The 24,661-nt window shown below is 42.7% G+C and overlaps 1 protein-coding gene across 50 annotated transcripts in view; it reads left to right on the forward strand.

Moving 5' to 3' along the window:
* The window catches only part of MYT1L (myelin transcription factor 1 like), a 446,903-nt gene that overhangs the window by 41,124 nt on the left and 381,118 nt on the right, over positions 1-24,661 (forward strand). For all 50 annotated transcript variants that reach the window (XM_070236766.1, XM_070236774.1, XM_070236800.1 and 47 more), the window contains exon 2: positions 1,072-1,165. The gene's annotated coding sequence lies outside the window, so the exon portion shown is untranslated. The remainder of the gene's footprint in view (positions 1-1,071; positions 1,166-24,661) is intronic.

A 24,661-nucleotide genomic window follows, 5' to 3' on the forward strand; every position in this document is an offset into this window, starting at 1 on the left:
TGTTGTTGTCTGTGCTGTTCTTAGCATGAAGAGTCTTACTCTTCTCACTATCGTTACACAAAATAGAAAGTGTGACTCTGGGCAGGCTTGTGAAGACCCAGAGAGGCAGGGCATTCCAGGTAGAAGGAAAGAATATATGCAAAGTTGAAAGCGTAGAATTTCATGTTTCATTTTTCCTCCCACAGAACTGCTAAAATTGGAATGAATATGGTTGGTGGTTCAGAAAAAGTTGAATTAATGTTCCAAAGGAATTCTTTTCCTTTTCTTCAGTCACCAAGTCCTATATGTAAACCTAGAAAATAGGAAATATCAGAAAATTCATTCCTCCCTCTTCCCATCTTTCTTTACTTTTTTTTAATCTATTATTTTCATTGTAGGATTAGTCCTGATATGGCCTTAGGTAAGCCATCTGATCTTGAGATCTTTATTTGATCCTACATGCACTGCTGTACATCCATGTGTTGCTTAACCACAGGGATACCTTCTGAGAAATGTGTCATTAAGCGATGTCTTTGTTGTTGAAATATCGTAGAGTGTACTTACACTAACCGAGACGGTACAGCCTATGACACACCCCTGCTCTATGGTGCTAATCCTATGGGACCACTGTTGTATATGAGGTCTGTTGTTGACCAAAATGATGTGATGTGGCATATGACTGTGTTTGATTTCAGAGTGCACACTGCAGTCCAGAACCTTCTATTGATGACAGTGATTACTACCTGACAAGCAGGCAGTGTCTTGGGCATTTGAGCTCATCTCTGACTCATCTCCCTTTATTAGTAGTCTTTGTAGGGAGGCCAGAGACCTAGGGACTGACTCAAGTTTCACACACCTGACCTTGTTCTACAGACTTCCATCTCAAGGGCACTACACCTTTAAGGAGGTCCTGTAGGGGTGTGTAGCTCCAGGACTGCTCCCCAGCTGAGATGCAGTGCATGCCAAGGGGTGTGAGCGCAGCCTCCATTGACTTAAGGAGAACATCTCACCCCTAGGGAAACCGTCCATTCCTATTAAGTCAGGGGACACTCAGTTCCACTCACCGCTTCTCCTGTCCTCTCTTACTTGCAGAGAAGCTCACGCGGAGGCAAAGGCCGAGGTGCATGCAGCTGCCGCCTGGACGTGCGTCCAGTCCATGTTGACGTTTGAAGAGTCACAGAGTGTGGTATGTTTATACGAATGGCGCCTTGCACTTTTAACAAGACTGTAAAAATGTTTCCTGAGAACAAGCAGAACTTGGGACATGATGATGCTTGATGTTGAATTAGGCCAATTGAAAAAAAGCATTCTTTACGTCAGTATTTCTTAATGTTCTTGATATTAGATGCTCCATGTTACTCTATCGTGTAATTGATTAAGTGTGCATGTGTTAAACCAATGCAGCAACTATAACTTCTCATATCTTTACACTGATGAGAGCATTGTACATAATCTAAATATTTCAGAAACAAGCCAAATCAAGCCCAGGGCGTTAACCAAAAAGCATATTTATGTTTCTACATGGTGTTTTTAATTTCTTCCTTTTTCATTCCTGATATTTATATGGTGCCCTATAGATTTCAGACTACTTTCACGCAGATTCTTTCAGCAGAGAGTTCTGAGTGAGCCTCTGGGGTAAAACCTGTACATTCTGGTATTCCCTTTGTCTTTCCCGTGCAGCATGTGACAGACTCAGAGCGTAGAGGGGCAAAAGTGAATTTTTTGAAATCTGTTGTTCCTCTTTACTATTGATTTATACATGGAGAGACAAACTGTTAATAACGCTCAGCAGGTGTCATGCGCCCACTTTGTGCCAGGCCACACTGGGTAACTCCTGACTCATCACCTTTTCAATCCTCACTGTACCCTTATAGGAAACATTGCCCCCTCTTTGTAGGCAGGAGGAGAGCAGGGCTGAGGGACGTGCCCAGGTCACACCGATTTCAAAGAATTCACCCAGAACTGCAGCCTTGTTTTGACACATTTCCTTCTTTTAGGGTGTTACCTCCTAAGCAGTTGTTTGTATTCCTTTTAAAATCTACCTTGAGATGTAATTTCATTGATTTTCAACTCTGTTGCCGAGTAACAGCACCTTGACCAGAGTGTGTTGCAGACCTCTGTCCCCCTCCTGTGAGCGTGGAGAACACGCTTGGCGTCCCTGGACCTCTGCTTTCTCCTCTACTGACGAGGGGGCGGGACTGAGAAATGCTACTCTTAATACTCAAATAAAACAAATTTAATCCACATCAAGAGTGTGAGAAATGGACCAAACAGCGGGACCTGATATTCTCTATTTACTATGCAATTAAATTTTAATTATTCAAAAATTATACATTTTTCAGAACACTCTTTATTCTCCCTCATCTTTTGGTGGAAACATCATCAGGAACGTGTCCTCTGAATGTTGTCATTCCCACTAATATTGAACTGCCAGACAGAGAGATTTCTTAACTGTGATTTTCTTTACATAATTAGTATATGCCCATTGTAGAAAAGTTAGAATGTTAGAATGCATAAATATATAATTCAAAAGTTAAGACACTGAAAATGCCAGGATTTAATAACTATCATTGATATGTTGGTTTAAAATTCTTTGTAATAGTTTTATTTGCACATGTAATTTTAACTTAAAATGGATTATCCTGGACCTTTGGTTCTTCACTCCTTTTTTACTTTATATATCATACATATCTTTCTATATCAATAAATACATTCCTAAAATATAGCCACATTAAAATATATCTAACCAATCCTCTATTATAATTTTATCAGTTGGCTTTTTAAAATTTTGCTTTATAAAAAAAGTTTTAATGACCAATCTTTTACCTAAACCTTTTTACACTGTTAATTATTTCCTTAAGATAGATTTGTAGTACAACAGCTAAATCAAAGGATATGTACATTCCAAGGCTTTTAAGAGGGCTAACACTTTCAAAGGGCGCCTCCATTCTTGTCTTGTCATGTGACTGCACACCCTCTGCGATTCTAAACATAGCGAGCCATCCAGTGTTTCAATGGTCTGCCATTCCATATACAAATCTTATGAATTTGATTTTAATAAAAGGTAATCTGATAGTATGAGGTTTAAAAGGCTAAAATTGTATTTCAGAATATTTTCTGAGTTCCCAAGAACTCAATTCCAAATCTTGCACTTTCATTCTCTAGATTAATTCAGCATATGAAGTACCTGCTGTGTGTAAGCCATTCAGCTACCTATCACGTTGTGATATGTAAATAAACAGGACATGGCCCACGTTTTTGAGGATTCGCCTTTTAGTATTAGAAACCACACTTACACTGGGTCCCCAGATAGATATTATGGAAAACACTAAACAAATTTCCTTTAAAAAATATAATCTCACTATTAGCCATTTAATACAGTCACCATGATTATTCTTAATGCCTAACCCTGAGTATTTCAAGATCCATAACCTTCGGAGATGGATTGTATCGTGCTCATTACAGTGGACTGCAGAGGATTGTGTGCACTCTCGACCCTCACCAACCCCTAAAGAGGAGTTTTTTAATGCTCTTCTTGGATATTTCTGGGAATGGATAGCCCTACTACCCAGCAAGGCAGCCCATAGCATTGTTGGATTGTGTTAATGTTGGAATATTATTTGTAATATTCTTGAGGTGAAATTGCCATTTTATATTATGTAACTGTTGTTCCTAATTTTAGCCTCTGGAGAGATATAGAATGAGTTCAATTCAATTCAATCCAATTCCAGGGATATGTATTTATTCATCTTACGGTCAGGAACAGTTCTAGGTGCTAAGGGCTAATTGCTATTTCGTAGGGCAGTATGTCAAATATTTGATGGTAGTTATCATATTTTCCTAAATATACAAGTTAAGTAACTTGCCCTATTCAAGGTAATTGAACTGTTATTACACTAAGCCTGCTAAATTTCTATAAAGCAATGAATTTCTATCTCAATTCTTGACCGTACTCCTGAGCTAGTTGGAGAGATTCCTGCAGTTGACCATGAGGACAGAGATGACCCCCCCACCTTCATACAGATTACCAAAGATTTGGTTAAAAAGGGAACAAAAGGCACTTGCCGCAAACTATTAGTACTTGTGCCTTAAGAGTCCTCACCATGCTGTGTGATTTGGTGTAAAAGGTGAACCTGAAAGCAAAGTGGGAGCACCTGGGTATCTGTCCCACATCCTCCACTTTTGACAAGCCGTTCAACTTCCATAGGGCTGGGTTACTTCATCTATAAGAGGAAGGACACAGTGATCTCCGCAGGGACTCCAACCACTTCCCCCGCTTATGGGCCTGGGCTTTGGACAACACAAGAGGCCCAATCTAAGAGGCAGAGCCTGGGCTGAAGCCCTGAGCCTGAGCTCCCCAGCCCTGCACTGCCCTGTGGGTGGCAGTGAGAGACTTCACTACTCCCATCTCTAAACTCCAGGTAGCTCTCCATCACTTGGTCATCTCAGAGATAACCGCCTACAAACAAGCCAACTTTGATATGCAAAAATATAAAACTGACAATGACCACAGAAACATAGCAATCCATAAACCTTGTGAGCTATACAATCCAGATGTGAAAATGATGTTTAACCAATGATGCTTGTTTCACTAAAATGACCAAATTTTGTATCATGTTGGCATGAATACTATATGCTTGAAATCCTCCTTGTATGAAGAGAAACTTCTTAGAAAATTTAATGCATTCTATTTTAGTTCATGGATATTGTCTTAGTTTTTAAGTTTTCTTTCTGATAATGATTTTTTACTACTTCTTATACCTGGTCTCTTTCAAATTCTGTGTAATTTTACCACATCAAGACTTTTGTTTCATTTAACTCTTATCCTCATCCTTGACTTTATGCTACATGCATGTCTCTGCTTCTTTAAAAGGTAAATCATGTAATTACAGCCTGTTAAAGTAACTTTCTACTTACTCTTCAGAATAAGTTTACTCTCTGCTTAGGAGTAAGTAAAAGTAAATATCAGTGTCCAGTGTCAGCCTATTTGAGAATATAAATAAAAAATTCTCATAAACATGAATGGACAAAAGGGAAATACAATGGAGGCTTTCACTCCCTTGGAAACTAACCAGCCAACAACCATGTGGTGTAATTGAACCTGGCCGTGGAGCAAGGTGCTTGTGGAAGTTTGAAGAATAGTCTCATTTCCTTCCTTCCTTCCTTCCTCCCTCCCTCCCTCCCTCTCACTCTTCTTCCCTTCCTCTCTTCCTTCCTTACTTCTTTTTTCCTCCCTCCCTTCATTTTTTCCTTCCTTCCTTCTTCCCTTCTTTCTCCTCTCCCCTCCATTTCTCTCTCTCTCCTTCTGCTTCTTTTATGTTGAGTGGCTCAATCATGACAATATATGACCATTGATATGTAAGAAAGCATTACTTTCCTCCACACTTTAGACTGTGGTCCCTTTCAGAAGGAGCCCTGAAATATGGGGAAGTAAATACTATTAGCCTTTATAACATCTCAAACCATAGGACAAAAGGAGTTTTGTCATCTCTGCCCAGACCTGAAACCCAAAGAGGGTCCTACTGTGTCACAACTCTCAAGATATTAAGAAATATTAAATAACTAGAGGGGCCTGAAAACAAAGGTCCACTCAGTGGATAATCTTCTTTTATATTAACAATCATTTTTAAGTAGCTGGGGTCAAAGATGACAGCTGAGATGGTCCAGAACTGCTTCCTTCTTCTGACACAAAAGTCACAATGATGCAGGGGTTTAGGGGAGGGAACTCAGAGAAGGCTCTGATGGATGGCCGGCACAGCCCTGTGCTTCCCAAAGCTGGGCAAGGAGGAGTCATGGAGGGCAAGAGCTGGCCAAGGAGATAGGTGATGAGAAGACTAGAATAAGAATAGGAGAGCTGTTGGTATGGTCCTTGGTGATGTGTGCCCTTCCTTCTACATGACCTGGCTCTCTGGCTCAGGCTGACATTTTATCCCTTAAATTTCCTCCACCATCCTTATTTGTTTCTCTTTACATGAGACACAGGTATTAAAATACAGCCAGAAAAAAAACGTATTTCATCTGATTAAAGGTTGGGACCTCATACATTAGAATTTAAAGCCTCAACTATATAAATTATTTAAAATATCAACTGCATCATATGAAGGAATTATTGCTAATTTTGGGGGTATGTAATAAGATCCTGACTGTGTTTACAAAATAAAGTTCTTATATTTTAGATATGCATACTGAAATATTTCTAGATAAAATTGTATGATTTTTGGAATTTCCTTTAAAATAATGTAGAAATGGTTATTGGATGGAGGCATAAATGAAATGATATTGGCCAAACGACATCGGTGTAACTGATTGATGAGTAAATAGGGTTTAGTATACTCTTCTGCTTACTTTGTATTTGTTTAAAGTTTTCCATGTTAAAGTGTTTCATTGAACAGGAAGTTGCATAATATAGTAATTGAAGAGGCATCCTCTAGCACCAGGCTGGTGGGAAGTGAATCCAACTTCCTACCTTGGAAACAGAGGGTAAATTTCCTCCTGTGCCTCAGTTTCCTCATCTGCAAAACATGGCTAATAATAATCTGAACCTCATAGGATCATTGTGGAGATGGCATGAGTTGTTACATGTAACATGTTACATGTATGTGCTACATGTACCACCCATGTGTGCCACATCCATAGCAGTCCTTGCATAGGGTGTCTATCATGAACTCTTACCGAGGTGGAACTTTGGTGTTGATTTTCCCCTTGGAATTTCTTATATTGGCAATTGCCGTGTAGAAAAAAACCCTTAATTTTATATATAAAAAGCATTTTGAAATTAATAGTTATCTTTTCTATTTTAAAATCAAAAGTAGAATTGACGATAATTAGTGACTTTTCTGTGACTTGTAACATTGAATATATTTGTAAAGGTATTTAAAGAAATGATTTAAAAAATGGGCTTTTGAAATTTGCTAAGAACGTATTATGATTTTTTTTTCTTTCAAATCAGAATAGCTTGATAGATCGGACAGATTAGCCGCCCTACTGGCTGTATCTTGGGTGTTTAATTGCTTTTTCTTTTTTTTTTTTTTTTGTCTGTTGCAAGAGTAAATACCTGTATTTTTTCTACAAATGTAGCTGTTGAATAGCCACTTACATTCTGCCCTTACAAGACACTTGAGAGGTAGTAGCTTTGCAGTTGCATAATTAATCCTACAATGCTTCTTTTCCACATTATTTAAATCCTAACTCATAGCTCTTCTAAGAAAGAAATCAGTACTGAGAATTTGGACAACTGTGTTTTCTAAAGAATCCACTTTCGTTGATAAACAAGTAAAGGTTTTAGAAATCTGAAAGTACATATGACAGTGGATGCTCATTATTGTCTCCATTCTCGCCATCTTCTCTCTGCATGTGCTCTGTTCTTTTCCTTTCCCTCCGATTTGGGGTTACCTGTACAGCCTGTGGGAGTCCGTCATCATTTCAATTGGTAAAAGATGACAAGAGTGGTTTCCACAAAGTTTATCTTTGAGCAACTGCTTTGTTCAAATCACTATGCCAGGTGAGGAGGGATGAAAAGATAAGCAAAGACCAAGCATTCAGGAAAGTGAATGAGGACTTAGCAGGTGAGATAAAGGCAAACAGAGATAGTGTAGAACCATAAGCAGCCATAAACAAGTGCTGAGAGAGCTCAGAAGGAGGGGATGCTCGTTTTGATGGGCAGAACTGGGAGGGCTTCTTAGAAGGGTGTGGATGACACAGCTTTGGCATCTGATACGGAGGGAAGGCCTATGAAGAAGAGGGGGAAAAAAAAGCAAAGTATGAAATGGAAATAGCGTTCTTTGTATACATCTGTAGAGAAGATGAGATTCAATGAACTGTCAGTCTAAAATGAATGAATGATAATGTTAAATTTTGTTTTTCCGAACTCTTTGCTATGGCTCGCTACTCAGACTATCATTGCATGAGAAACTCCCAGCATTAGGGGCACCCGGGACAGGAAGATGTCAAGGTGACCAAGGGGAAGTAGAAATTAGCAAACAACAGAAACATGCTTGACGTCTTCTCCTTGACTCCCTCTTGTCCTTCTGTCTCCCACCCTCAGTTTGTGAAGTCATCTTCCTGTGTAGTTGCAAATAGACTTTTAAAATTAATTAATTTATAAAGTTCAAAAAACTTCCTGATCAGTATCCTGATAAGTTAAATAATTCTGATAGGAGAAATAGAGAAAGCTCAGAATAGAGAAAGCTGAGGCTTGGCAGAAACCTGTGTCTCAACCCAACCATAGTGTTGGTGCATTAGGTAGTTCTCAGGTCTCCCGGTCCATGGTGGATTTGACCAGAGGTGAAAGGCAACCACCTCGTGTCTGTGGGGTCTGCCTCTGAGAGTCACATGTGAAGGCACTGTGTGGATGTGGCAGTGTGGGCACTGCTTTAGATCATATTCTACATGGCTTACTGGCACAATGATCAATTATAGACAAACCTTAATGAGTAGAAATGTTCATTATTTTTAAAGGAAGCATGAAACATTTTGTCTCACTTGCACACATAGACCTGAGCACTTCCTATGGGTGGGACACTGCTGTGTGTGGGACCCCAGGCACAGGTCCTTGAGCAAGCACATTCCACAAACTAACACACAAATGAGTGAAACACAGCCTGAGAGAGCAGAAACCACAGTGGGGATGTAAGTTGTCTAGTAGCGAGGCGAGATCAGTGGGAGAAAGGATGGGGAGAGGCGTCCTTCGAGAATGGTACTGAACAGGATGTAGGGTTTTTCTAGGCAGAGCTTTATGGTAAGAGCTTTGTCTTTACTAGGGAACATGAGGAGCGAGGCATGATGTTGTGGAGAACATGCTAATTTTGTGCAGAAGAGAAATGTGGAAAGGCTGAGATGAGGGTGTGAAGGACATGCTCCCATGCTCAATGTTTGGAATTTATCTTATAGGAACCAAGAAGGGACATTAAGTGTGTGAGTGGAGAGTGCTCATGGTTCAAATGAAACAAAGAGGAAAGGGTCCTGGCTCACACTGGCAGCATGGAGAAGACCTCTCAGAACAGCATTTGTGTTTCCATGATGCCACCTTAGTGAGGCAGGAAGCACTCTGATCTGCGTGTTTGAGCCCATGCCTAGTGGCTCTGTGGCCTCAGGGAAACCACTGACCCCCTGCCAGCTTGGTTGTTCTCATCCAGATAGCAGGACCAGTGTGTCTAGGTGGGGGTACTGATGCTCAAGCATCACACAGATAGGAAATCAGCACCCTGTGACCAGAGGCAGCCCACAGTGCTGAAGCCACAGAATGCAGAATGGAGCTGAAAGAAATTAACATTATTCTGTTTAGGTTCAACCAACACTTTCAGATGGAACTCCTGTACAATGTGGCCCCATCTACCTGATATTCCCAAACATGGAGTTCACCTTGTCCTCTCTGCTGTATTAACATGCACATACACTTACACATGTACCACACACATGCACACACATACATACACCACACCTATGCGTAGATACACATTCATATACCACACACACACTTGCACACATCTACACACTTACACACAGACACGAATCCACACATAGACACACACATGCACACTCACCACATACACACATACACATACACACACATGCATGTTTTTATTATAACATCATCTTTAAATTTGCTTTCCAAACATGTCTACCCAGTGGAATCCCAGTCATCTTTCATGGCCCAGCTCAAATATCTGCTCACAGTGACTGCACCCTCTAATGCTCCCCAAACACCATCATCAGCCCTGTACCAGAGCACGTGCTGTCCCATTGTCCTTTCACGGCACTGTTTCAGATCCCAGGTACAATATGGAACTTGTCTCGTTGTGCTACAATGGGCTTTGCTCGTTGCAGCCTCTCACAGCATGGAGTAGACCCCTGGAGGCCTAGGGGTCTGAGGGAATGACCCCAGACCCAGCTGAGGGCTCCGGCTGAGTCTGCCCAGGCGCTGACTGCATGGGGGGCTCACATTTATCTTTTCAAGTGATGCTATTAAAGACATCGTATGTGGTAATTTTATAGCCAGTGTTAATCTTTACTGTTTACTTTAAAAATATATTTTAATCATGCTAGACTGCCTTTCTCAGATTACTTACTTAGTCTCAGAAATTACTTTAGAAGAAAGTCAAGCTCAAATCTTCTAGAACATAAATGCTCACAATTTGGTGCTACTGAAAATGGAACCCAGGAGTTTTCACATTATAAGAGTGATTAAGAATGTCCCATTCCCTGATTCTCCAAAAACTTTTGGAAGAAAATTCAATTGATGTTGTAATTAAATTATGACATTTGAGCACTTTGAATGCCTGAGTCTTCCTTCCTTCCTCCTTTTCATTTTGCTTTATGCAAACATATAACACATACAGTTGAGGATCAGTTCTCTACTCATTTTGCAATTATTTGGTTAGTGTTCCAAGAGGTCTTTATATCATATTTTTATTTTAATGAGAGAGGCAAAAGGTTTAAAATACCCAAAAGAACATGAATACTAATTTTCACCCACAGTAATATTCTTGTGGGTGGATGAAAAGCAACACTTTTACGTAACTCCCTCACCTCCTGACGTTCCCGGAGCAATAACAGCGATTGTCTTTTCCGGTGTTTTTTTCTTCTTATAACCCTATTCCCACCTTAGTCTTTCAAACTTGCAGCAAACCGGAGTTAATGGCTTGGTCCTGCCCACTGAGCAGCTCCTGAGAACACTGTGTGGCCTCAGAGCGGCCTCCCGGGCAGGCTGCATTCTCAGCCGGCTGCAGACCTGTGTATTTGCTGTGAGCCCTGACCGCACGCTGGGTGGCTTCCCGCCTCCCTCTTGAGACTGGTTCTGAGTCTAATGTGCCAAGAAGAGGACTAATCTTTAGGAGGATTACTTTCTGGGGAGATGTGAACTTTTCCGGATTAAAAATTTAGTCTTTCTGGATACACTTAAAAAGCTACAAAATAATGCAGCCCTAAATCCTGTAGGGCTATAAGGGATGGGAAGGTCTCTGTGGCACCCCACTTTCCATATTGTTCTTTGTTGTTTCCGAACATTTTATTTATCCATAGTCATCTTTAGGTGTTTTTTAATCCTTATGTAAAATCCTTCTTCTTCTTAGTTTTATTTCCTTTTCATTTAGTTCTTAGCTTTTCCTCAATGACAGAACATGACCAATTTTATATTGTTCATTCCTTTGCTCAAAAAATATTAGTGATAACATACAAAACACCAAAATAAAATAGAAAATAAAGTCCCTACCTTTAGTAGAGGACATCTTAGCGGGTGTGTGTTTGGGAGGGCAGACAATAAACAGATAAGCAAATAAATGTATTTAATGTTATATGGTGATGAGTCTGTGAAGAAAACTGAAGCAGGACTGAGGGAAATACAGAGTCGAGGGCAGGAGGAAGCAAGGCACTATTTTGTATGTGGTTTGGAAGGGCCTGGCTAATAGGAGACTCTAGGCAGAATTTAGAAAGCAAGAAGCAAGTGAGACTGTGGTGTCTGGGGTGGGAGCATCCACGGCAGGGAAATCAGTGGTGCAAAGGCCCTGAGGCAGGACCAGGGCTGGCACATTCAAGAAACAGCAAATGGACCACTGGTGTCTAACCAGAATGAATGAGGAAGAGAGCAATGAGGGAAGAGGCTGGAAAGAGATCAGAGTGGGAAGCAGATCATGAGGGACATGGATGTGACAAGGTGAGGGCTCTAGCTTCCACGGGGAGAGCAGTTGGAAGTTACTAGCAAGTTCTGGGCAAAGAGATGACCTAATTGGACTGGCATTTTAAGAGCATCCTTCTGGTTGCAAGTGGAGAGGGAGGCAAGTCAGGAGGCTGCAGCAGTAACACAGGTGGGAGATGGTACTCACTTGGACGAGGGTGGTGATGGTGGAGACAGGAGACGTGGTTGGAAATACTTGCAACACAGAGCCAACAGGATTTGCTGATCAAATGGCTATAGGGTGTGATAAAAAGAGGGGCATCAAGGATGACTTCAAAGATTTTGCCTAAACAGAATGGAGGGCCATTTGCTAAGCTGGAGAGGGCTACTGGGAGCAGGCTCTGAAGGGAAATCAAGAGTCTGGTTTTAGATGGGTTAGGTGGAGACGCTCATTTACATCCAGTGGAGAAGTCAAGTACTTATTGAATAGGCAGTTCGGGAATACAGGGGAGACACCAGGGCCAGAGATGGAAAGTTCATAACTGCCAAGGTACGGATGGCAGTAAAAGCCCACGGAGTGAGTTCATGGAGAAGATAAGAGGCCCAAAGACTGAGCTGGGAGACACACCAAGGCCATGGGCTGTGAGGCACAAATGGTCCATCAAAGGGACGGTGAAGATCCAACCTGGGGACAAGAGGTGAGGCCAAGTCAGGACTGAGGAGGGATACCGTGCTGAATGCCGCAGAGGGGTCGAGTAGAGAGCACTGGGAAGCCACCCTTGGATTTGCTCACGTCCAGTCATTGCCAGCCTTGAGTGCAGCAGTGATGTGGGCACGAAGCTGGCCTGGCATGAGAAGAGGGGAGTGAGAGGAATTGGGACAGTGAGCGTGACAGCCTTCTGGACGAGTTCGAGTTCTGTCATGAAGGAGGCAGGTAACGGGGGTAGTAACTGGAGGAAGACACAGACTCCAGTGAGGTTTGTTTTTGTCATTTTATTTTTAAGAAGGGAAATGACATGGCCTGTGAGCATGAGCATGGGAAGGGGGCAGTAGAGACGGAGAAGTTAGTGCCACAGGGGCTGGGGGAAACCTGTGAGTCATTTCCTTGAGTCAGGGAGAGAGAGGAGCTCGGCGCTGGAGCAGGAGCACAGGGTGCTCACTCAAGGTGTAAAGAAGGAAGGCAGCTCCAGGAGCTGATTTCTCAGGGGACCTGGAAGCCAGTCATCAATGGAGAGCGTGAGAACAGAAGAGATGAGAGAGCCTGTGAGAAGAGAGAAGACTGGAGTCAGAGATCTAGCAAGGAAGGACAGAGGGGAGAGACAGCGAGGGGTGGGAAGGCCAGAGGACCGGGGTCCCAGGGAGAAGGGGCTGAGGACTCCGGGAGAGGAGGAGGGAGCAAAGGAGATAGCTAGCCAAGGATGGCGTGCTGGAAACGGAAGCTGAGGCAAAGACAGAGCTGTTGGTTTTAAGGATGCTTGAGTACAAGCGTGGAAGTGTGTGGCTGAGGAAGGAGAAGAATGAGCATATTAGAGGACAGGCCTGGAGTGTGTGAGGTGATGAAACATTCATAGGGGGAGAAAAAGTGTCCCAGAAGTCCAAAGACACCCAAAACACAGGAGGCTGAGAGGTGGTAGAGCCTGACGGCAGGAGGTCCAAAGGAGCGGGGAGTTATTCCTCTGCAGATGGAGATGCACTGGTCTGCAAGCTGCTACAGAAAGTACAGACATCCATCCTGTAGGGCAGGCCATGTCCTCCGAGAGCAACCAGGCTTCAGGTCAGGCAGAAACACGGTGAGGACGGGGGGGCTGTGCTAGTGAGAGCCCTGTGTCCAGAGGGCGGTGGGGGAACAGGGCTGTACCAGTGGTGGGCACTGCTGGGAAGGAGTCTACTTGAGGGGGGACCTGGCTGCCCTTGGCTTCAGATGGGTGTGAGGACACAGTCCTAATGGACTCCCCTGGTGAGAGCCGGGAGGGCGGGCAGGGCCTTGCCAGGATCCTGCTGAACTCAGTGCAGAGAGTGGACACTGCAAATTTGTAAGCACAGGGGAATATTAGTCATGAAGAGACTCTTGTTTTCACCCTCTGAATGTCTTTGAATTTTGATATCTCCCTTTGAAGGTGACAACTGTGTTCTGTCCCAGTTACGAAAAAAACACTACTATTACGCACTGAACTGTGTCCCCCCAAATTAGTATATTGAAACCGTTAACCCCCATGTGAGTGTGTTTGGAGGTGGGGCCTTGGAGGTAAATAAGTTAAATGAGGTCATAGGGTGTGGTCCCTGACCCAACAGGACTGGTGTCCTTCCAGGAAGAGGAAAAGACGCCAGTGCGCTCTCTCGCTCTCCGTGCGCACAGAGGAAAGGCCCCATGATATAGCGAGAAGGGAGCAATGTGAAAGCCAGGAAGAGGCCTCGCCAGGAACTGAATGTTTCAGCACCTTGATCTTGGACTTCTAGCCTCCAGAACTATAAGAAAATAAATGTCCATTTTTTAAGCTGCCCAGTCTATGGTATTTTGCTACGGCAGCCCCAATCAGACTAACACAATTTCTAAACAAGTACCTTGGCTCGGGGAGGTAACATGGTCAGACAGGGCTCTGTTCTCTCGAGAGCAAATTAAGACAGTTTCCCCTCTGCAGATACACTGTGACCTGAAGTGTGAATTCCTAACATTCAAATGAGATGGGGAGCTTTTTGATTCTTCAAGTTCTTGTGTCCTAGCCTTGCTAGTGTGTGCGAACCTTGATTTACAAATGCAAGACCCCGCTTTTCATTAACTGAAATAAACCCATCAAAAGCAGCCCATGCCATGTCCTCAAGTGGGGATTCTCCGTCTGTGTTGATGACAGAGTTTTTACACTTTTGGGGGTTCCTCAAAGTTCTAACTTAAAAATCTACATTCTAGGTACTGCATTCACTTGTGGAAACAAAATTAAACAACAACCAAAAGTCACCTGTTAATCCTTTGTTACATGTCAGAACCCTTCACATGAGATATATTGCATTGACGGTGAGAATCCATAAACACACAGGCACCCAAGCAAGCACACGTGCAGGCATGGGACCTGTAATGTGATGGGAAACCTTTCCCACCAGCCTCACCCACAGTGGCTACTCCTCTCTGCATCATTTCAGGGGAAGCAAGAAGCAGGTAGCAGGTGATAGCCACAGAATCCTTGGCATTGGTAAGAATTTGTATATTCTGCCATAATAAAGTCAACTAGATGACCAGGAAAGAAAGAAAAGTAAAAGGGGTAAGCTTCAGTTAATTTTAAAAAGAGTAAGGTCATCATTAACATGACCCTCAAGAGCTATGTCGCAAACTCTCAGTGCTGTCTCTGCAGCCTTTGAGCTGGCCCAGCAGGTGTGTGGCACCGCATCCTGGCCGAGCTCAGGCCAGGGCTCCAGGGCATCCAGAGGCCGTGCTCTATTTTCTTTATTAACTGCTTTTGCTTGATTGCATATTGTCCTTAATGTCCTTTTATTGCTATACTTAAAGAATGCCTGCATACAGTGAGTACCAATTAGGGAGATTGGGTGCAATTTTTTCTTTGCTTATTTGTCACCTTTTTGGGCTAACCTCAAGTGTGACAGATCAATATGACAGGTCTTTCCTTTCCCTTCCTCTTCATTCCATCCTTATATCTGGCACATGGTGGGGACTCAGAAATGTATCTTTGAAGGGAATAAATTACTTTGTGTGAATATAGAAGCTGCCACGCTAAGAACTGATGAAATGTGATGAAGCAAACACAAGAAACGAGAGTCTACTGTTGACCGGACACACACATATTTCTAGCCTGTGTATTTATATGTGTGTATATATAGATGATTTCTAATATTAGTCTGAAAACCTCAAGTGCCTTTGGAGGAATTGATAAAGGACCGTGAGATTGGGGGTAGCGGGGCTGGCTCCGTGGCCGAGTGGTTAAGTTCGCATGCTCCGCTGTGGCGGCCCAGGGTTCGGATCCTGGGCACGGACATGGCACCGCTCGTCAGGCCACGTTGACGCAGCATCCCACCTCCCACAACTAGAAGGACCTGCAACTAAGATATACAACTATGTACAGGGGGGATTTGGGGAGATAAAGCAGAAAAAAAAAAAAGAGATTGGCAACAGTTGTTAGCCCAGGTGCAAATCTTTAAAAAAAAAGATTGGGGGTAACAAGACATCATTCCAACTGAGAAACTCAAAGAGGACTGAATTCTTGTAAACCGTCCAACTGAGATTCTTCCTTCTTGATTGGAGGAAGGACATTTGAGCAAAAGGTAGTGCAGAGCCTTAAGATAAAGGCCAGCCAGAAACCATAATATTGTTCATTTTGCTGTGACACCGGGACAGAGAGGAAAGGAGCAAGATGACAGGGATGTAGGACCTAAACGTTAAAGAATCTTGAATGCCAGGCTAAGCTATAAGGACTCAGCATGGCAAACGGCATCCAGGGGTTGCTGGAGAGTGTTGAGCTGAGGTACAAAGTGATAGCGCTTGGCTTTGAAAAGGTAACTCGGTCCGGGTCTATATTGCAGCTTGCAGGCAAGAGCAGCTAGAGATAATCCGAATGAGAAATAGGATAGAAGGAACCAGCTGGTAACAGCAATGGTCTAAAGCCTGGCTGGATACAAAGCATTCACATCCATGGGCTCATTTAATCTTCCCAGTAACCGTTAAGAGATGGGAAATTTGCTCCTCATTTTATAGGATGGGGAGGAGACTGAGAGCAGTTGTACCAGTGCCGCACAGACTGTGATCTGCGGCCCAGGGCAGGGCCACAAACTCCATTGCCCACCCATTTCTCGATAAGTGCAGAAGGTGAGAATGTGGGCGTAGAAACATCCGAGGCCACTTGCCCTGATGCAGCATTCAAGTGCATAATCATTTTTCCAGAAATTCTTTTTTATTGTATTTTACAAAATAATAGATCTAAAATAATTAGATGGTATTTTTTTTTTTTTAAATCTCCTCTTTCACCCACAGATAGTTTGGGAATCACCGAGAGATACTCCTCGGGAAGGATTACGTTGCTGGACACAGCAGAGCAGACTGGTCACTAAGCCCTAGACCCTTGGTCCTTCCTGATGACAGACAGCACAGTGAAGACTTTTTATGTGCGTTTCCTAGTAGTTAAGCACATTATGTAGCCATGTCACTGAAGGGAGGCCTATTCTGGGATGGACGAAGCAGTTCAAGTATCGTTTCTGTTTGTCTTGTGAATGGCCTTTTTGTGCTTTTTCCCTTCTTCCTTGCAGATTTATCTTCATAATTATATTTTAGTTAGGCTAATAATTAAATGAGTGTAAATTCCTCAAACATATAATGCCGCATTTCGAGGCAGAGGTGACGTTAAAGTGTTGTGAAACGAAGCCAGCCCAAGATCAACAATGAGATGCTATCCTCAAGGCTGAAACCCACAGCAGTGAGAGACGATGGTTATGTCTCAGAAATTAAGGGAAAATAGAATTCCTCTAAAAGATTTCCCAGTATGGTTTCCCAATTGAACTTGATCACCATGGGTTTCCATTTGTCAGTTTGTTATCCACCATAATGGTTTCCAAATGTTTTTTCTAATTGTTTAGTGTTGGTGTTAAACAGTGACTTTTGTTATACTCTGGCTATTCTTCAAATTAAGAAATTCATAAATAATTTTCATAGGCTATGGCTTGGTCTAAATGCGGAAAATTGAGCTTTAAAATAACACATTTTGTATTTCACTCAGAGGTGTTTCCACTCCATTTTTCCTAATCCTTCTCTCTCTTCTGCCACCTCCCCATGCAGGTAAGCTGCTCACCTTTATGTGCAAATTAAGAAAATAATTCATGCCACTCCCCTCACTGATTCTTCATGCTAAAATGTATGGAAATTAAATTTCTGTATTTTGGAGGTGGATTATTTTTATTTCCATGCTTTTGTCATTACTTTTCATTCCTAGTTAACAATGACAGAGAAGTTGATTATTTGGAGTTCAAAAAATAAAATACTTCCATTCAAAGTAGGCAGATACATGAACCAAATGTCTATGGGCTTTTAGGAAATTGAAAATGACCTCATTTTAAGTTCTACATTATATTTCATAAATCTATTTCTAACATTTTGGAATTCCCATCCACTATCCCACCAAATCTCACCATTTATTACTATTAATTAAAAGACTAAATATTAAATGAATTTTCAAGTCAGACATTCAGTGCCAGTACTGGATTCATACACACAAGGGAAACGTGTGATGTGGGAGTGCACGGAGCTGCCCGAAGGCTCTGGCCTCAGTCCTCTTCTCTTCTCATTTTTAATACTTGCTTTAAGGGTGGTGTCCATTCCACGATTGTAACTCTCCTCTTTACAGCTAAATTTCAGATCCCTGTCTGTAGCTCTGGGAATTCCAGACACCCATATTCACCCTTTTGCAGGACGTTTCTACTTAGATGCTCCATGGATACCCCGAGCTCAACATATCCCAACCACACTGAACCTCTTCCCACCAATCTCTTCTCTTGGCTGAATGCATGCCTGTTGCCGGCATCTTCCTCCTCCAGCCAGTCAGGTGGCGGCCAGGCCACCTTTGCTTTCCGACTCTTTCCTAAAGGTATATCACCTCTAAAATCCCGTTTCTCCCATCTGGGGAGATGTCATCCCTGGTCCTCTCCCCCTCACTTCTTTCAGTGAGGTTTAGTGCTACATCTGCTTCTCATGTGGCTTCCAATCTTCTTTTTAGAACAGAATGTAAAGCAGGCACTTTGAGTCATTCACTGGGGTTCTAACGCAGTCAGCTCTCTACCTGTTTGGAGGCCTTTGGAATTCTCTGAGTTTCAATTGCCCAAACTAAAATGATGGAAATGACAAGGGTTGTGCAGCTTCCTGTGAAGATAACTAATGTGGAAGGCACCAGTACCTAACAAGTGTACCTGCATTCAGTGAGGGCCAGCTGAGATAAGCAAGTGACAGCTAATATAATTCTCCTTGTGGGTGTTGCTCCCAACTGTCTTTCACAAAACTACATCCCTAGACCTCAGCTGTACCTGGGAAGTCTCTGTTCTCCCAACATTACATGCACACCTTTCCTTTGTTGCCTTTCTTGGTTCACAATCTCTCCCAACCGGATTATTCTCCTTCTCCGTGGTGGCAGGACAAAGTGTTACCTGCCCTTAAGGCACTCTCCCTATACTACTTTCTTCTCCCCAGCTGGGGTCCCAATCCCACTCCCCACTCCTGCACCATGGTAAATATCGCTGTAGCTCTCGGCCACGGGAACACGTGGCACGCAGAGCCATCGCTTAATGTTCTGGCCCTCCCCTTCCTTCCCACCTGCTCCGTCAATGCTGTTGCTACTGCACCTTTGGGGCATCCAGATATAACCCAGCAAAGTCCTTCAGGGTCTCACAGTCTCTCAGCCTTGCTGCATTGTCAGCATAAACATGGAGGTCTTACCGTGTGCAACCACCCAGAGCTCCCCACGGAGGTTCCATCAGCTTTCTAGCATACGTGGGCTGAATGATCCCCGTGGGGATCAGTGCCATATTTTAGAAAGAGCACAGACCTCTGAGTTTCAAGCTTTGCTCTCCCGTGCATTAAGTCTGTGAGCTTTGTCAAGTTGTATCACTTCTCTGAGAATCACTTCATTAATCTATGTAATGGGCATGATACTAGAACCACCCTCATGGAGCTGCTGTGAAGATTAAATGAGACCCTGCTTGTGAAGCTCGTACAATGACTCCTGAAGCATAAGACAGTTGTTGAGGGCTGGGCTGAGCTATTGGTCACACAACATGAAGCTCTCAACAAACCTCAGCAAGCCCGTCCCATGTTTCTAACGCCCGCGTGAGCCAGACCCACCATCCAGTCCCACTTAGGAAGGCTTAATGAGCCACTCCCCGTGCGTCAGCTTAAGGTCTCACATGCCTGAGTTTTCGTTTCCTTCACCATTGCTTCGTCAAGCTCTCCTATCCCGTCCCCTCCACGTCCTTGCCTTCCCTTTCGTCGCCACTGTTGTCAAAGCTGAATACACTGATCGCTTTCTATGTGCTGCAAATCACTCTGCGTGTTTTAGTGTTAAGTTTAACGCTTACCACACTCGAGGAGGTGTGTGTCCTTACTACCAATATTTTACAGACAAAGAAACTTCGCTGAAAGGTTAAATAATTTGCTGATGCTCATACAGCTGTAGAGCCCACGCTCTTAACTGATGAGCTTCCTCAGATGCTGAACTTTACTAACAAATCGTCTAGGACCCCTACTTGGACTCAATGGTGTGAGCTCGTCTGAGTCCTCATAGAGCATACTCTGTTCCTGTTGAATACTTGTACTGTGTTCTGCTTTGGAGACTACTAGATACATGTCTCTGAGCCCAAGGACTCGATATTAACTAAAATAATGAATGCTCCTGTATATTGAATTTTCTTTGTAACAGACAATGTGCTGAGTGTTTCACTTACATAACATCATTTAACTCTAATGAGACTTTAAAAAACAGATGTCATTACTCTCATTTTCAAATAGAACACCAAATTTTAGTTGCCTGAGATTTATAGCCATTAAGAGATAGAGCAGGACTTTGAACCCAAGTCTGACTGCCTCCAAATTTCATGCTTTTACTTACTGTCTCTTTTTCTCATCTTTGCATCCCCTTTAGCAATTGGTGTGGTATCTTGCACATCAGAAGTGCCTTAAAAAAAAAAGCTTGCCAAATTGATTTGGGTCCACTGGGTTTTGCTGTGCGTAATTCTCCCTGCCCTCATCAAGAGGGCTAAGTTTCTCCAGAGCTGTCATGATTCACTAGACCTCAACTCAATTTCATCGCTGACCTTTCAGTGACATTCAAGGCTTGGCTTCCGCACGTCATCCATACACTACACTCTTGCAGGGTTACTGGAGGCGTGGTTTCAGCCCGAACACGAGCAATCCATTCAGGGAAATGACCACCATCACCTTTCTGTCTCAGGTCAGTGTCGTGAGGAATCGGGAATTAAGTCCATCGAGATCAATGCAGCAGTAATGCATCGTTGTCTCCTTGATTGATTAATATTATTGGGTTATATGGGTGCTGGGCTGTAGCCCTTCAACTTTGATCTCTACATAAAGTCACATACAAAGAATGGTTCTTGTGAATTCAAGGATCACTCTAGGTCTCGGGAGGAAGGTAGAGTGGGAAGGATCAGGGCGTGATATTTCTCTTGATGTCACAGGGCACTGTATAGATGTGTATAAAGAAAAAGGCGTCAGAGCCTGGGCATTCAGGGCTCCAGGCTGTGTTGGGGAGCAGTGGGCAGCACAGACACGAGGTCTCCACACCAAGTTACCAGAAGGAGGGGCAGTCTTTGCCAGTCAGGCTGCGATGAGTCCAAGATCCAGAAACGTCGAACAAGTGCATAGTGCTAGAAGTCCAGGGGTTAAATCCAGATGCTGTACTGGAATGAACTTGGGCTTCTGGATCATTTGGGTCTGGGTTCAAATTCTGTCCCTACTGCCTACTAGCCAGGGAACCTTGGCCAACCAAGTTAATCTTCCAGAGCCCCAATTTTTTTCAAGTAAGAAACAAGGATCTAAGACTCAGATCATAAAATTGTTGCAAGGATTTAATTACATGGGGTACACACGATGCCTACGTAGCATAATGCCTGACATAAGCACATCCACATGTCATCCCCTCTAAGTGTAGATTCCTAGGAGTCAAGAGCATTCAAGATCTCTGGAAGATCTAGGTATGAACAGAAGACTAAATCCAAGTCAGGGATCAAATTAAAGGGTGCAGGGGTCCCTTCTATGCCTACTACCGGGATTCTGGGATGTGAGCTGCTTTCAGCCTGCAGTGGCCGTATGGAAGGACTGCTGGTACTGATTTTGTTACGCTAATCCAGTGAGCTGCTTAATATCTGTGTGCAAGGACCCTGTTTAGAAAGACTGTTCACAGCCACATACAAAAGTTCAACTGCACCACATAGGGTAGCATTTTATCTTCACTTTGGGAGGAGTCCCGTCATCTTGAAGTCCGCTCTGGGATGGGGTTTGCATGTGTTAGTCCTTCTTTCTGGAGAGCTGAGTGAAGGACAACATGAGGTCTGGAACTGGGACATGATGCACTCTCCAGGCTTGGGCCTCACGCCGATAAGATTTTGCTTCTCTTCCATTTTCAAAGTGATATAAACATACTATTTTCTTAAATACTGGAAGAGGGACTGGTCATGAGGACAGTAATCGGTTAATTAGCCCAAAAACGGCATTACATTTGGTCATTCAGGGAAGAAATAGACTTAGCTACCCTCTCCAAGGGCAATAATTGTTCTCATTTAAAAGTTACTGCTTTTAATGTGTTTTTATTTGGAAAATTCATTTGCACTTTTTTTTGGTGAGGAAGATTGTCCCTAAACTAACATCTGTTGCCAGTCTTCCTCTGTTTTGTCTGTGGGACACCACCACAGCATGGCTTGATGAGTAGTGTGTAGGTTGGCACCCGGGATCTGAACCCACAAACCCTGGACCACCAAAGCGGAACGCGTGAACTTAATCACTGTGCCATCAGGCCAGCCCCTCATTTGCACTTTTCATCCTACCTTTTGAGAAAAAAATAATTTTTTTATTTACTTTGTGCTATTTGTTTTATCAATTGAAGAGACAAGTTATTTATTACCTATGATGTATGTATTTGTGCCTGCCACATAGGTAGGACAACAAAATCCTTCCCAATTCACTGAAAATATAAAGACTTCTGCCCATAGCATAGTCTATGAAGGAAAAAATGCTGTGTGTTTTTAAAAAAGTGTGTTCAGTTGGATTTGGGTAGAAATTACTCCTTTGCTAGAAAAATTAAAAACAACAGCAAAGATAATCTGATCAAATATTATAGTTGCAGTTATCATAATTATTAGTGAAAAAGTTTTATTTGGTAGAATATTAAAGCAAAATTGAGAAGTTTGTGAAGAATTTCAGAAAGTTAGAGGATATGGGAAGTATACAAACATGGGAGTCATTCAATCATTATTTTTCCCCAAGGTTGCCTGCCTGCCTGCCTGCCTTCCACAAAAAATTTGCTCAGGGGCTCCTATGTGCCAGACACTGTTCTAGGTGTTGGAATTCAATAGTGAAAAAACAAAGCACAGAGACTCCAGCCTCCCACAGCTACAGCGGAGGGATGACCAACCCCGTCAATGGTCACAGAATTGCTGCTGCTCGACTTCCAGTTGGCCCCATTTTATCACATGATATTGTTACTCAAAACCACCCTTTAAGGAAACAAATATTGGCTAGGACATCTTACAAAGGCTATGAGTCAGTGTGCTTGAATTTTATCTCTTTCTGGTTTGTTTCCATGTGAATTTTTTGAATTTATTTTTATTCTTTTAAGGAATGAAGGGTGTTCTCAGTGCGTATTCTCCCTTCTGGCTGGCTCCAGAAAAGATCATCATAAAAATGTAGCATAAATTTCCCAAAGTCGGTTTTATTTTAGTCCCATCTTACCAGAAGTGCCCCATAGTTAAGGCACTCCCTAAAACTTTAATGGTTTTAAAGGTCTCCATAACTCTATTATTATTATTATTTTTTTTTTTTTTGCTTTTTCTCCCCAAATCCCCCAAGTAGATAGTTGTATACTTTTAGTTTTGCGTCCTTCTAGTTGTGGCATGTGGGATGCCACCTCAACATGGCCTGATGAGCGGTGCTGTGTCCGCACCCAGGATCCAAACTGGTGAAACCCTGGGCCGCCAAAGTGGAGCATGCAAACTTAACCACTTGGCCACGGGGCCAGCCCGTCTATTGTTTTAATTGTACGAGTTGTGCTAGTATCTTCACAATGCTCTTATTTATTTATTTTTCATTTGCTTCTACCATAAATATGCTATGTACCTAATTCTGTGCTCTGCCTAATAGGCCAGATCTGAAATCCTCATCAGGCAACACCCACTGGATAACAGTTAGGAGGACTCAGAAATGGGAGATGATTCTATTTCATACCTAACTAGGAGACAGGACCACTGCCCTGGCTCTTCCAGGCACTTATTAATTATCTTCTTAGTTCTATTCAAATGATTTTGTTTCTATTTAACATTAGGAGATGATATAGTTATATTCCTAACTCATGATATTCCTTTGTCATTTCCGATTTGTTTAAAGGACTGTAATCAGATTTATAATGAAAATGAGCAAAAATATCAAAAGATATATGTGTATACGTGCATTAGAAATGTAGTTTTCTGTTCTGATTTGATAATTTCCAAGAACAATGAACTGGGAAGAAATTGGAAAAAGCCATCTTCAAAAACAAGAGCCAAAAACACAGTTGGACACCCCTTAGGAGATAGGTTTTGGAAAGAGCAAAACACACAAAAAGCAGGTGGCAGGAAGGGCAATGAAGTGAGTGGGGGTGGCAGGAGCAATGCAAATAGTGCCTGACCAAGATGTCCTGAGACAGGATTTGGTGATACTCGGTTTGTCGGAGGAACCCAAACACGTGGAGCTAAGAAGCAAAATTAGTTCTTAGAATAATAGACTGAAATTTTGGAAAAGAACGTGCAACAAGGTTCCAAGGAGGGCTCCTGAGAGCAGTGCATTTCAGAATCTGGCAGAGCTTCCCAGGAGAAACGGTGGGAGCATTGTCCCAGAAGAGGCTAAAATCACACAACAAAACAGAACGAATAATCTCCTGGCTTCACTGGATCAAGTCAATGATCTGGTGATGATCTCGCTTCTGCTTCTCAAGGGCCTGCAGCTGGTTATGCCATGTAGATGGGAAAACACATTTCCATGGCAAAAATGGAGTTATAAAAAGGAAGGAAACCCAGAGGCATTTCTTGTAGGAAATTTAAATAGATCTGAGTCTGAGTGTAAAAAATAATTCTACAGCAATTGAAGCTTCTGTAAGATAGAAAGGTGTAAGATAGAAAGATAGAAAAAAAAATTCCAAAGTACTTCCACCCAGATACAGAGGACTTAGGCTGGAGTATATGATGCTTCTGTTATCAATCATTCGAAGTTAGAAGCATAAATAATTCTGGAAGCTTTGAGATAATGTCATGATCATAGCATTCAATTTCTGCTTAGAAGTCACGACGATTTGATAAAACCCATGATTTGCACTAGAGGTATAGCAG

This window comes from Equus caballus, chromosome 15 (genome assembly GCF_041296265.1).
Source record: "Equus caballus isolate H_3958 breed thoroughbred chromosome 15, TB-T2T, whole genome shotgun sequence".
In the NCBI taxonomy this organism is placed as follows: domain Eukaryota; kingdom Metazoa; phylum Chordata; class Mammalia; order Perissodactyla; family Equidae; genus Equus; species Equus caballus.